The 12670-nt window shown below is 50.9% G+C and overlaps 1 protein-coding gene and 1 pseudogene across 1 annotated transcript in view; one reads left to right on the top strand and one right to left on the bottom strand.

The window, feature by feature from the left end:
* The window catches only part of LOC137618715 (zinc finger protein 83 pseudogene), a 637840-nt pseudogene extending 626171 nt beyond the window's left edge, over positions 1-11669 (bottom strand).
* LOC137618716 (zinc finger protein OZF-like) overlaps positions 1-12670 on the top strand; it is a 912062-nt gene that overhangs the window by 869612 nt on the left and 29780 nt on the right. The gene's annotated exons all lie outside the window — the stretch shown is intronic.

Here is a 12670-nt window from a genome sequence, read left to right as displayed (position 1 = left end):
GCTGGAGAGTGCTGACGTGACAATCGCTGATGCGCTGCAGAGTGTGGACGGGCTGCGGAGCGCTGGCGCGCAGAAGAGTGATAGCAAGCTGGAGAGTGCTGGGAAGCAGGAGAGCAGAGGCAAGCTGGAGATCGTTGGCGCACAGGAAACAACTAGCAAGCAACAGAGCGCTGACGTGCTGGTGAGTGCTATCGTGCTGGAGAGAGCCGACGCGCTGGCACACTGGAGAGCGCTGGTGCGCAAGAGAGTACTGGCGCACTGGAAAGCACTCGCGAGAAAAAGAGTGCTAGATCTAAGCTAGCAAGTGAGCACGAAAGTGCTGCCGAGCTGGAGAAAGCAGGCGCTCAGAAAAGTATTGGCGAGTTAAGAGACCATTGACGCACCGGAGAGCGCTGCAGAGCCGGAGAGAGCTAAAGAGCGCTGGCGCATAAGAGAGTGCAAGCAAGCTGGAGAGCGCCGACGTACTGGTAAGTGCTGTGGTACTGGTGAGCACTAGAGAGCTGGCTAACACTGATATGCTGGAGGGCATGAATGCGCTGGGGAGCTCTAACGCGTTGGAGACCAGTGCCGATCCAGAGGGGTGCTGGAGCACAGGATAGTGCTGCTGAGACGGAGAGACTTGGCGCGAAGGAGAGTGCTGGCAAGCAGGAGAATGCTGGCAGGCAGGAGAGCGCTGGTGAGGTGGAGAGCGCTGACGCACAGGAGAGTACTGGCCAGCTGGATAGCTCTGCCATGCAGGAGAGCGCTGGCAAGCTGGAGAGCACTGGTGGGCTGGAGAGCACTGGCGAGCTATTGAGCACTGGCTTACAGGAGAGCGCTGGCGAACTGGAGAGCCGACGTCCTGGTGAGCTGGCAAACGCTGATGCGCTGGAGAGCACTGACGCGCTGGAGACCACTGGCACGTTAGACATCACTAGGGAGCTGGAGGGACCTGGCGCACAGGAGAGCGCTGGCGAGCTGGAGAGTGCTGACGCGCTGGAGAGAGCTGGTGCGCTAGAGAGCGCTGGCAAGTTGGAGAGTGCTGACATTCTGATGAGTGCTGGCGAGCTGATAAACGTTGATGAGTTGGAGAGCGTGGCCTATGCTGAAGAGTACTAACAAACTGGAGAGCGCTAGTGAGCTACAGAACGCTGACGTGCTGGCGTGGCGAGCTAGCAAATGCTGAGGCGATGGAGAGCAATTACACACTGGAGAGTGCTGACAAGCTGGAGGGCTCTGGCGCGCAGGAGAGTACTAGCACGCTGGAGAGCTGGAGAGAGCTGGCGCACTGGAGAGCTCTGGCCAGCTGGCGAGTGCTGGCGCACAGGAGAGTACTAGCGAGCTAGATAGCAGTGGCACGATGGCGAGATCGAGAGTGCTGGCAAACTGGAGATCAAAGGCAAGCTGGAAAGCGCTCATGCGCTGACGAGTGCTGTCGTGCTGGCAAACGCTGATGCGCTGGAAATCATGGATGCTTTGGGGAGCACTGACGCGTTGGAGAGTGCTGACATGCTGGTGAGTGCTGACGTGACAATCGCTGATGCGCTGCAGAGTGTGGACGGGCTGCGGAGTGCTGGCGCGCAGAAAAGTAATGGCAAACTGGAGAGTGCTGGGAAGCAGGAGAGCAGAGGCAAGCTGGAGATCGTTGGCGCACAGGAAACAACTAGCAAGCAACAGAGCGCTGACGTGCTGGTGAGTGCTATTGTGCTGGAGAGAGCCGACGCGCTGGCACACTGGAGAGCACTGGTGCGTAAGAGAGTACTGGCGCACTGGAGAGTACTCACGAGCAAAAGAGTGCTAGATCGAAGCTAGCAAGTGAGCAGGAGAGTGCTGCCGAGCTGGAGAAAGCAGGCGCTCAGGAGAGTATTGGCGAGTTAGAGAACACTGACGCACAGGAGAGCGCTGCAGAGCCGGAGAGAGCTAAAGAACGCTGGCGCATAAGAGAGCGCAAGAAAGCTGGAGAGCGCCGACGTACTGGTAAGTGCTGTGGTACTGGTGAGCACTAGAGAGCTGGCTAACACTGATATGCTGGAGGGCGTGAATGCGCTGGGGAGCGCTAACGTGTTGGAGAGCACTGTCGATCCAAAGGGTTCTGGCACACAAGAGAGCGCTGCCAAGCTGGAGCGCGCGGGCGTGCAGGAGGGCGCTGGGGAGTTAAATAGCTCTGGTGCGCAGGGAAGCACTGGTGAAATGGTGCGAGGGAGAGCCCTGATGAGCGGGAGAGCGATGACATATAATAGAGTGCCGGCGAGCAGGAGAGCGCTGCCGCACAAGAGAGTGCTGTCGCCCTAGCGAGCGCAGGCATATGCTGATGCGCTGGAGAGCGCTGGTAAAATGACGAGCACTGGCGCACAGGAGAGGGCTAGCCGCGCTGAAGAGCGCTGGCGCACAGAAAAGCGCTAGACCGAAGGAGAGCGCTGCCGAGCGGTAGAGAGCTGGGGGCACAAGAAAGTGCTAGCGAGCTGGATAGCGGTGACAAGCAAAAGATTGCTGACGAGTTGGAAAATGCTGGCACACAGGGGAGCGCAGCCACGCAATACAGTGCTGTCGTCCTAGCGAGCACTGGCAGGCTGGCATATGCTGATGTGCTGGAGAGCGCTGGCACGATAAAGAGTGCTGGAACGCAGGAGAGGGCTGGCACGCAGGTTAGCACTCCCGAGACAGAGAGCGCCGGCGCACAAGAGAGTGCTGGCGTGCAAGAGTGCACTAGCGAGCTGGAGAGAGCTGGCAAAATGGAGAGCGCTGACATGTCAGCGGGTGATGTCGAGCTCACAAACGCATATAAGCTATTGAGTGCGGACACGCTGGGAAGCGTTGATGCATTGGAGATTACTGGCAAGCTGGAGAGCCTTCACGCGCAGGAGAGCACTGCCGAGCAGGAGTGCTGGCAAACTGGATAGTGCTGGCGTGTACGAGAGCACTAGAAACCTGGAGAGCGCTGGTGAGCTATATTGCGCTAACATGCTAGCGAGTGCTGTTGTGCTGACGAGCACTTGTGTTCTGGCAAGCTGGCAACAGCTCATGCGCTGGTTAGCGTGGACTCGCTGGAAAGTGCTGGCGCGCAGGAGAGCGCTAGCAAACAGGATAACGCTGATGTGCTGGGGAGCGCTGGATAAATGGCACTGGCGCGCAGGAGAACACAGGCGAGCTGGAGGGCCCTGACGTGCTGGTGAGTGCTGTGAAGCTGGCTAACACTGATGTGCTGGAGGGCGTGGACGCACTGGAGACCACCGACACGCTGTAGAGCACTAATGCGTTGGAGAGTACTGCCGATCCAATGGGTCCTGGAGCGCAAGAGAGTGCTGGCAAGCTGGAGACGCTGATGGGCGGGAGAGTGCTGCCGAAATGGAGAGAGCTGACACGCAAGAAAGTGCTGGAGCGCTGGAAACCACTGGCATGTTGCAAAGCGCTGGCGAGCTGGAGAGAGTTAGTTGGCAAGAGAGCGCTGGCGAGCTGGAGAGAGCTAGTGGGCAGGAGAGCGCTGGCGGGCTGGAGAGAGCTAGTGGGCAGGAGAGCGCTGGCGAGCTGGAGAGAGTTAGTGGGCAGGAGAGTGCTGGCGAGCTGGAGAGAGCTAGTGGGCAGGAGAGCGCTGGCGAGCTAGAGAGTGCTGGCGCAATAAAAAACGCTAGAGCGCTGGAGGGCTCTGGCAAGTTCTTGTGTACTGGAGAGCGCTGGCACGCAGGAGAATTCCTGCACGCAAGAGAACGCTGGAGGGCTGGATAGATAGCACTGGCATGTAGGAGATCTCTCCCGCGCAGAAGAACACAGGCGAGCTGGAGAGCCCTGACGTGCTGGTGAGGGCTTGCGAGCACTGGAGAGCTGGCTAACACTGAGGTGCTGGAAGGCGTGGACGCGCTGGAGAGCACTGCCGATCCGATGGGTCCTGGGGCGCAGCAGAGTGCTGGCGAGCTGGAGACGCTGATGGGCGGGAGAGTGCTGCCGAAATGGAGAGAGCTGGTGCGCAGGAGAATGCTGGCAAGCAGGAGAGCTCTGGCGAGCTTGAGAGCGCTGGCGCACAGGAGAGCGATGATGTCCTGGCGAGCTGGTAAACGCTGATGCGCTGAAAAGCACTGACACGCTAGAGAGCGCTGACGTGCAGGAAAGTGCTGGAGACTACTGGCATGTTGCAGAGCGATGGCGAGCTGGAGAGAGCTAGTGGGCAGGAGAGCGCTGACGAGCTGAAGACTACTGGCACGCAGAAAAGCGTTGGCGCGCTGGACATAGCTGGTGCGCTGGACAGAGCTGTCCCGCAGGAAATTACTGGCGAGCTAGAGAGCGATGACGTTCTGGTGATTGCTGTCGTGCTGGGAAGCGCTGGCGGGCTGGCAAACGCTGATGCGCTGGAGAGCATGGATGCGCTGAGGAGTGCTGACATGCTGGAGAGTGCTGAGGAGCTAGAGAGCACTGGCAAGTTGGAGAGCGATAGTGAGTTAGAGAACGCTGACGTGCAAGCGAGCTGTCAAACGCTGAGGTGCTGGAAAGCGTGGACACGCTGGGGAGCGATGATGCACTGGAGAGCGCTGGCACACTGGAGAGTATTAACACGCTTGAGAGCTGGAGAGCACTGGCCTACAGGAGGGCTCTGGCCAGCTGGCGAGTGGTGGCGCGAAGGAGAGTACTGGTGAGTTGGAGAGCTCTGCCGAGCCGGAGAGCGCTAGCGTTGCAGGAGAGTACTGGCGAGCTGGATTGCACTAGCGAGATTGAGAGCACTGGCGCACAGGAGAGTGCTGGCAAACTGGACAGCACTGGTGAGCTGGAAAGCGCTGATGTGCTTGTGAGTGCGTTCGTGCTGGCAAACGCTGATGCGCTGGAGAACACTGATGCGCTGCAGAGCCCTGAAGGGCTGGAGAGCGCTGACATGCTGGTGAGTGCTGACGTGCTGGCGAGCTGACAAACCATGATGCGCTGCAGAGTGTGGAAGCGCTGGGGAGTGCTGAGGCACTGGTGAGCGCTGAAAACCTGGACAGCGCTAGCCCACAGGAGAGTACTAGCTACCTGGAGACGCTGGTGCTGAGGAGAGCTGGAAAGTGCTAGCGCGCAAGGGAGCACTGGGGTGAAGGAGAGCGCTGGCAGGACAGCACTGCCGAGTGGGAGAGGGATGGCGCACAATAGAGTACTGGCACCCTGGCGAGCGCTGGCATATGCTGATGCAGTGAAGAGCGCTAGTGTGCAAGAGAGGGCTAGCGCACTAAAGAGGAAAAGGCTAGCGCAGTGAAGAGCTCTACCGAGCGGAAGAGCGCTGGGGCGCAGTAGAGTGCTGTCAGCCTGGCGAGCTGGCATATGCTGATGCCCTAGAGATCATGGATGTGCAGGAGAACAATGGCGCGAAGGAGGTCGTTGGCGAGCTGGAGAGTGCTGGTGCAACAAAGAGCGCTGGCGCGCAGGAGGTGCCGGCACGCAAGAGAACGCTGGAGCGCTGGATAGATGGCACTGGCATGTAGGAGAGCTCTGTCTTTGAGTACCAAAGACACAGTCTAAGACCATGTCTTTGCCCTCTCGAGGAGGGATCTCTGGGTCGGAAAACCCATCGAGAGCCCTCATTAGAGTCAGAACTTGCCAAAATGCATGTTCTGACTTTTGCTGGTCTCCTCCTGTTGTAGAACTTGCAGCGAAGTCTCCTTCTATCCCCGAAGGCTCTTCTTGGGGAGAGTTGCGGACATTCCCTGAGTGGCTAGTTGGCTCCATCCTAGTCCTGGTAAAGGACATAGGCAATGTTTTGGAGTCTTTAAATTCCTTCCTGGGAAGGATGCACGACTCCAACACTGACGAGGGTGGCATGTTCCTTCCAATCTCCGACTGAGTAGACCCCTCGGCGCGAAGAGAGGTTTCCTCCATTGGTGCGATGGGGGAAGGTCTCTCCTCGCGTGATTCCCTTGGGGACGGGAAATCTTCGTCAGAAAGGGAAGGAGAGGTAGTCTGAGGAATAGAAGGAACCTGCCTCGAAGGTCTGCGTGGAGTCAGTTTCGCCCTTGGGGAAGTGACCGCATCTGGAACTCCTCTTTTTCTCTTCAAAGGGGAAGAAGAAGCCATGGTTCTGGGTCCCAATTCAGAGAAGACAGGCTTGAAGGCCTGAGTTACGGCTCTGATCAGGGCACCGAAACAGGGCTGTTGGCTGACAGACGCGCTGCCAGACATACCCTTTGAAGGGAAAGGGAATGAAGGATCCCTTGGAGGAGTCAGTATCATTGGTGAGATCGCCTGTGGTAGCTTTGGGATCTTGGACCCCTTTGGAAGTTCCCCTTCTACCACAATGTGCGGTGGTATGTGCTTGCAGGGAGGGGAATGAGGCGATGTCAACCTTGCCGTACGTCGTTCAGTAGTCTCTAGCACGGGAGGATATTGACGCTCGCGCGAGGGAGGATATTGACGCTCGCGCGAGGGAGGATATTGACGCTCGCGCGAGGGAGAATATCGGGGCTCGCGGGCGGGAGACTGGTGGCGTGCGCGCGGGCACGCAGGATTATCACGTTGAGTGCGCGGGCGCGCGGGAGTGTTCGCGTGCGTCTGTGCCAGCCGCAGGGTGCGCGCGCAGGAGAAAGTTCCCTAGCGCGAGGGCCCGCAGTTGAATCATGTGGAGCCTGCGGAAGCGCGGGAGAATGTTGGCGCGCATCCCTTGGAGAGGATGGACGTGTGTGCGCAGGGCGCGCGTATCCGTGTCGATGCACGCAGAAGAAAGCTGGTGCGCAGGTGAGCACTGGAGCGTTGGTACTGGTTGGCGCGTGAGAGAAGACAGCATTGCTGACTTCCCGGAAGTCCTGCTATCTGTTGACAGTTGGCGCGCAGGTTTTACCTGACGCGCAGGTTATCCTGGCGCGTAGGATGATGCACAGCATGGCGCGCCGAAGAGTTAGATGTTGGACGCGTATGGGCACGGGCAGGAGAGTGTTGGCACGCGGGGAGAGCGCTGGCGTGCACGAGAGCGCCATTGCGCAGGAGGTTGATGGCGCGCAGGTGAGTACAGACGCTCCCCAACTTACGAACGAGTTACGTTCCGAACGATCGTTCGTAAGTTCAAACTGTTCGTAAGTTGCTTCAGTGCCATATTTTGTATTATAATTTATGTTTAAGGCATATACAGTACTGTATAAGTATATTGAAGGTTTATATAAGTATGTTTAAGTATGTTTAAGGCTTGTATAAGTAACCTGTATTGGTTTGTACTGAAAAAAAACATTTAATAAAATGGAGAGAATACGTACAGTACTGTACTACGTATGTTAGAGAGAGAGAGAGAGAGAGAGAGAGAGAGAGAGAGAGAGAGAGAGAGAGAGGTTAGTTTACTGAATTGTTTTATTTCAATTTTGACCGACGGAATCATTCTTTGTAGAGTATACGTCACGTATCTTGTGACGTCATGTATTTGGCGGAAGAGCGCTGACAAACCGAATGATTTCCTTTCATTATGTTGCCGAGTAATCTTATTACAGAATTCTCATAATCGAAACACCGAGTAACGATATCAAGTGTTTTAGTGGTCTGTATCATTAGTTATGAGATTAGTAGCCTACAACTTACCGTAAAGTTAAGAAAAAAAAAGTCTGATGTTATATTTCTTCTGGCGGAAGGCGAGAGGCAAATCAAGTGATTTTCTTCCGATCCGTTACTATTCCCATAATCGAAACATCGAATAAGGATATAAAGAATTTTTTAATATTTTCAAAGAAATATGAAGACTTAACTGCATTAAAAATCAAAATACGGAGAGAGAGAGAGAGAGAGAGAGAGAGAGAGAGAGAGAGAGAGAGAGAGAGAGAGAGAGAGAGAGGTGGGGGGTTGCGTATTCCGTTTATAACTAATAATAAGGTCTATCAACGAACTGTATGGAAAATGTGATACCCTATAATATATTAGCGCTGTTGTAATATTCACTATGAAGAGATTTCGAATATCAAGAAAATTATATAAATCAGTGTTATTCGTACTATATGTGCGCATAATCGTAATACTGCAGCGTCACCTTGAGATCAGCTGATCTCCCAACCAAAAGTAAATCAAAAGTAATTGTTGATTATTGAAATGCTCAAGAAATTAAAAAAAAATATATGAACGTGCTTTAATAAACCACAATTAAACACAATAATGTCTAATGAAATATGAAGGCTTAATATTGAACGAAAAATTGAATACTGTATGAAGCTTAAGAATTAACTACCCGTATGCGATTGACAGAGCGAGCACACACACACACACACACACACAGAAAGAGCTACAATGATTTCGCATGATACCTAATAATAAGAACTGTAGGGAAACTGATTTTCTGTAACATATTGGCGCTGATGTAATATTCATCTTGAAGATATTTCTAATATGTTAAGAAATAAAAAAAAAAATGCCAAAAGTCTGATGACGTTATATTTCTTCTGACGGAAGGCGAGAGGCAAATCAAGTGGTTTTCTTCCGATCCGTTACTATTCCCTTAATTGAAACATCGAATAAGGATATAAAATTTTTTTTAATAATTTTCAAAGAAATGTGAAGATTTAACTGCATTAAAAATCAAAATACGGAGAGAGAGAGAGAGAGAGAGAGAGAGAGAGAGAGAGAGAGAGAGAGAGAGAGAGAGAGAGAGAGAGAGAGAGAGAGAGAGAGAGAATTTAACTTGAAATGAAATCTACGGATGTTTACGAACATGTTTGGACTTCCTTCAATTTGTGTTCGTATGTACCGTTGTTCGTAACTCGAATGTTCGTAAGTAGGGGAGCATCTGTATTAGCGCGCAGATGGGCGCGGGGCGCGCAAGCGCAGGGCGCGCAAGCGCAGGGCGCGCAAGCGCAGGGCGCGCAAGCGCAGGGCGTGCAAGCGCAGGGCGCGTAAGCGCAGTTTGCGCAGCAGAACGTGGGCACATGTGCGCATGAGGGCGCGCAAAGCGCGCGATGGAGCTACGCTCCTGTTGGAGCGTATGCGCGTGTTGGCGCGTACGCTCTTGATGCCCTGTGTTAGGGTTATGGTGAATATCCACGCGTAGTGATGGGGCCTGAGGAGCTACTATAGAGCGCTCGTCAGGTCTCATGGGCGCGTATGTTGTTGGCGCGCAACAGCGTGCTTGGGTGAAGCCTTGTTAGGCCCAAGTAGAAACGGCGACGGCAGGTCTGTCGGGTGGAAGGTCGACGTGATCTTTAAAAGGACGACCTTCCACCGAAGGAGATCGTGAACGATCTGCAGAAACGTCCAGGACCAATGCAAGAGCAGTGATGGATGATTGGTATAGACTAGAGTCTCCTCTGAGGGGGACTGCATCGATGATGTTGAACCAAAGAGGCGCCTCCTCACCGCAGGTGAAGGAAGGCCTCTATGGCGAAGAGGAAGGCGAGCCTTCCCACGAATGTGCCCTCTGGGGGCCGTTGGATCAGCAACCTGACCCTCTGCAGTCCTCCGAAGAGGAGTCTCTGTAAGTGAACTCCCCCGATAGGAAGAAACACTAGCAGGAGAGACTGACGATGGACTTAGTTTCTCCCTCGTAGATTGAACAGGAATGAAAGAAACTAAGCCGTCAGCTACCGTAGAGTTTGGAGTGGAAGAGGTGATGGGTGATACCGCATTGGATACCTCTGACACCACAACGTTGACAAGAGACAAAGGATCAACCTCTGACGGTGACGACGAATGCTTGACAGCGGCACCCATTTGGATGTAGTTGAGCAAAACCTCCTTGGAGGGCGAACCCGTAAGCCCCAAGGAGGACCAAAGCTGAAAAAGGTAGGTTAGTGACATACCCTCCCCTAGTGGGGAGAGATGGAGCTGCTTCGCTAGGGGAAGCAACGTCATCTCTTGAGCCCCGAGGTTGGTTAATAATACATCGATCTACACTACCACTCGACGGTCTCTCGAAAGAGACCCACCGAGTGGGAGCTACGGAGGAGGTTTGGGCAACGGAAGAAGAGGCCTTGGATTTTTCTCCTTTCGAAGCAACCTTCGAAAGAGAAATATCCCGTTTGGACTTCTATTTCCGCCGTCGCGAAAACCTCTCCCACTGGGAGGCAGACCACTCCCTACACTCACTACATTTGTTGTTACTATCACACAGTTAGCCCTTACAAGAAGGACAAAGGGCGTGAGGATCAGTCTCGACCACTGACGTGAATGTTCTACAGGGGCGGTCGGGAAACCCAGGGCAGGTGCGCATGATCACAGAGGCCAACTTCACATGTACAGAACTAGTAAAAGAAAAGAACAAAAGCAATTAAATGGCTGCCAACATGAGAGCGGACACATCCAACCACCATCCGAGCCGAGAGCAAAGTGAGCTCAAGCACAGGTGTGTGAGAGGGGGGTAGCAAGCTACCCTCCCCTACCCCTGCTAACTAGCGGTGGGGATAGTAAACCCTCGTTAAAAATGAATGGCTTGTCATTTCAGCTACGCCAAAAGTAATACCCCTATTGAATAGCGTGGTTTGTATTCCAGTTACGGAACTAATGGGTAGTTAACCCTCGCTAAAATTTAATGGCTCGTCCTTTCAGCTTTGCCGAAAGTAATACCCCTAATAAATAGCGTAGGTTTGTATTCCAAGTACGGAACAAATGTTATTCTAATTGTTCATTACTTCTCTTGTAGTATATTTACAGTAATGTATTTCCTTTCCTCTATGGGCTATTCTCATGATTTATATGTAAAAGTGCTATTCTAAGGTTGTTACCGTTCTTAATATATTATTTTCATTGTTCATTTTTTTTCTTGATTATTTCCTAATGTCCTTTCCTTACTGCGCTATTTTACCCTGTTGGAGCAGCTGAGCTTATAGCATCCTGCTTTTCCAACAAGGGCTATAGCTTAGCTTGTAATAATAATAATAATAATAATAATAATAATTATAATAATAATAATAATGGGCTCTTATGTAGATTTGCAGACAGATCGTTAATTCATCCTAATTCTGACCTATCAAACAACTGTCAAGATTAACAATTTGGCAAATAGATTTTAATGTCAACAATTTGTGAGTCGTCAATTACAACATTTGCTACGAAAGACGGGCATTGGCCAGTATATATTCTGTACTGAACGGCTATACTGTACTGTATAGGAAAGGGCAGAGTAGGTATATATCAGCTGTATGTTAGGTTAGGTGGACATAGCCTACATTAGGCTGAGACAGGAGCCTTTGTAGTACGTTGGGACAGACTGGGAGTATTATTAAGGGGTGTATGTATAATAGCGGCCAACTTTATGCATGATGACAGCCGACTAAGAATATGGCACTGTTATGGGGGGTCGCAGAGGGGGGCTAACAAGGTAAGTAGGTAAGGACACGGCTTGTAGGTTAGGTTAGGGGGGAATGGAAGCTTATGTTAGTTGGTGTTCAATTTTAATGCATGTGGGGAGAGGAACTGGCTGCTAATATGAAAAGGCTCCAATATTTTAAAAAGATATTTTAAAGAGGGAAACAAAAATAAGAACATCACATAATCTAACAAAGGAGCTGTATCCTTCCCTACCAGGGGGAGGAGGGTAGACCCCATTACATTGCCGTAACTTTACCCTACCCTAAGACAAAGTCTCAACTCTGTGCTTGCTTCCCAACTGGATTCACTCCTGGCAAGGTAATACTGAATTGTATTTAGCAAATTCAGGTACATTCTGGACATCATCGTCTGACTACATTGGAACCCACCGCTACATTTCCTCGTTGTTCTCTCCACAACACGGAAATTCCTCGTTGCTCTCTCCACAACACTGTGATTGTGGGCACACTACTAGAAGAAGAGTGGAAGGTGCTGCATTTTCCTGCTTTTTAATATGCTGCTGTTGTGAAAAGGGATGTCAGTTTCTATAAAAAAAAAAAAAAAAACAATTAAGATAATAGGAAACGATGTTAAAAAAACGATTAAGCTTCGATAACAAAGTGGATTTTCCAAAATATTCGATGCACGATGCAAACAGGTGTTTTTTTTTACTAATGATCTTCTTCCTGTTATTAATCAGTAAACACAGCAGTGTTGCAAGTATGAATACGAAAGCATCTTTTGGATACATTTTGATGTTGGTGGTACATTTTTACGACGCTTGGCCAAGGGATACGAAATTGAAGAGGCCAAAGATGGATACATTTTATTACTTTTTTTTTTTAAAAAATTGAATACTTTATACAGCCACATTGTTGTAGTCATTATTTTTCACAGAAAGTAAAACCAATCAAAACTCATAAGTACCATATCGCTCCCAATCGTATGATAGATTAACTGTTTTTCAAGTGGGGGTTCGGGGGATGGGGATGAACACGTTCTGGGGCTTGTTCAGCTTATTCATGAATCACAATACGATGTGTGCAATAATGAATAGTGGTCACTTAATTTTCATGAAGAATCCTTGACTACTTCCAATAACCCCGCTGAGTTTTCGTGTTCAGTTCAAAGACTTAAAAGTAGTGATGGATCACTTTTGTTCCCAAATCTGTCAAAATTTCTTAAGTCTTTTAGCTCTGCGTCATTCTTCTGCTGCAGTGGAGAAAATATTTTTACAGGTCAAACTAATAAAGACAGGCACAAGAAATAGGTTGAATACAGAATCAGTAAATTAACTATTATTAAGCAAAGGCAACGGGGAAGCATTTCATTGCTATCAATGGTAGCCTAGTAATTTGATGATAAACAAGATATAACAAGAGCCAGAAACAATACTGACCATGACTTCGATTAAGAAAATATCATGTAATCTAATAAATATATAATCCATTGGCAATAAAACTCCTAT

The sequence above is a fragment of the Palaemon carinicauda genome, chromosome 25 (genome assembly GCF_036898095.1).
Source record: "Palaemon carinicauda isolate YSFRI2023 chromosome 25, ASM3689809v2, whole genome shotgun sequence".
NCBI classification, from domain to species: domain Eukaryota; kingdom Metazoa; phylum Arthropoda; class Malacostraca; order Decapoda; family Palaemonidae; genus Palaemon; species Palaemon carinicauda.
This window is presented reverse-complemented; position numbering and strand designations above follow the sequence as displayed.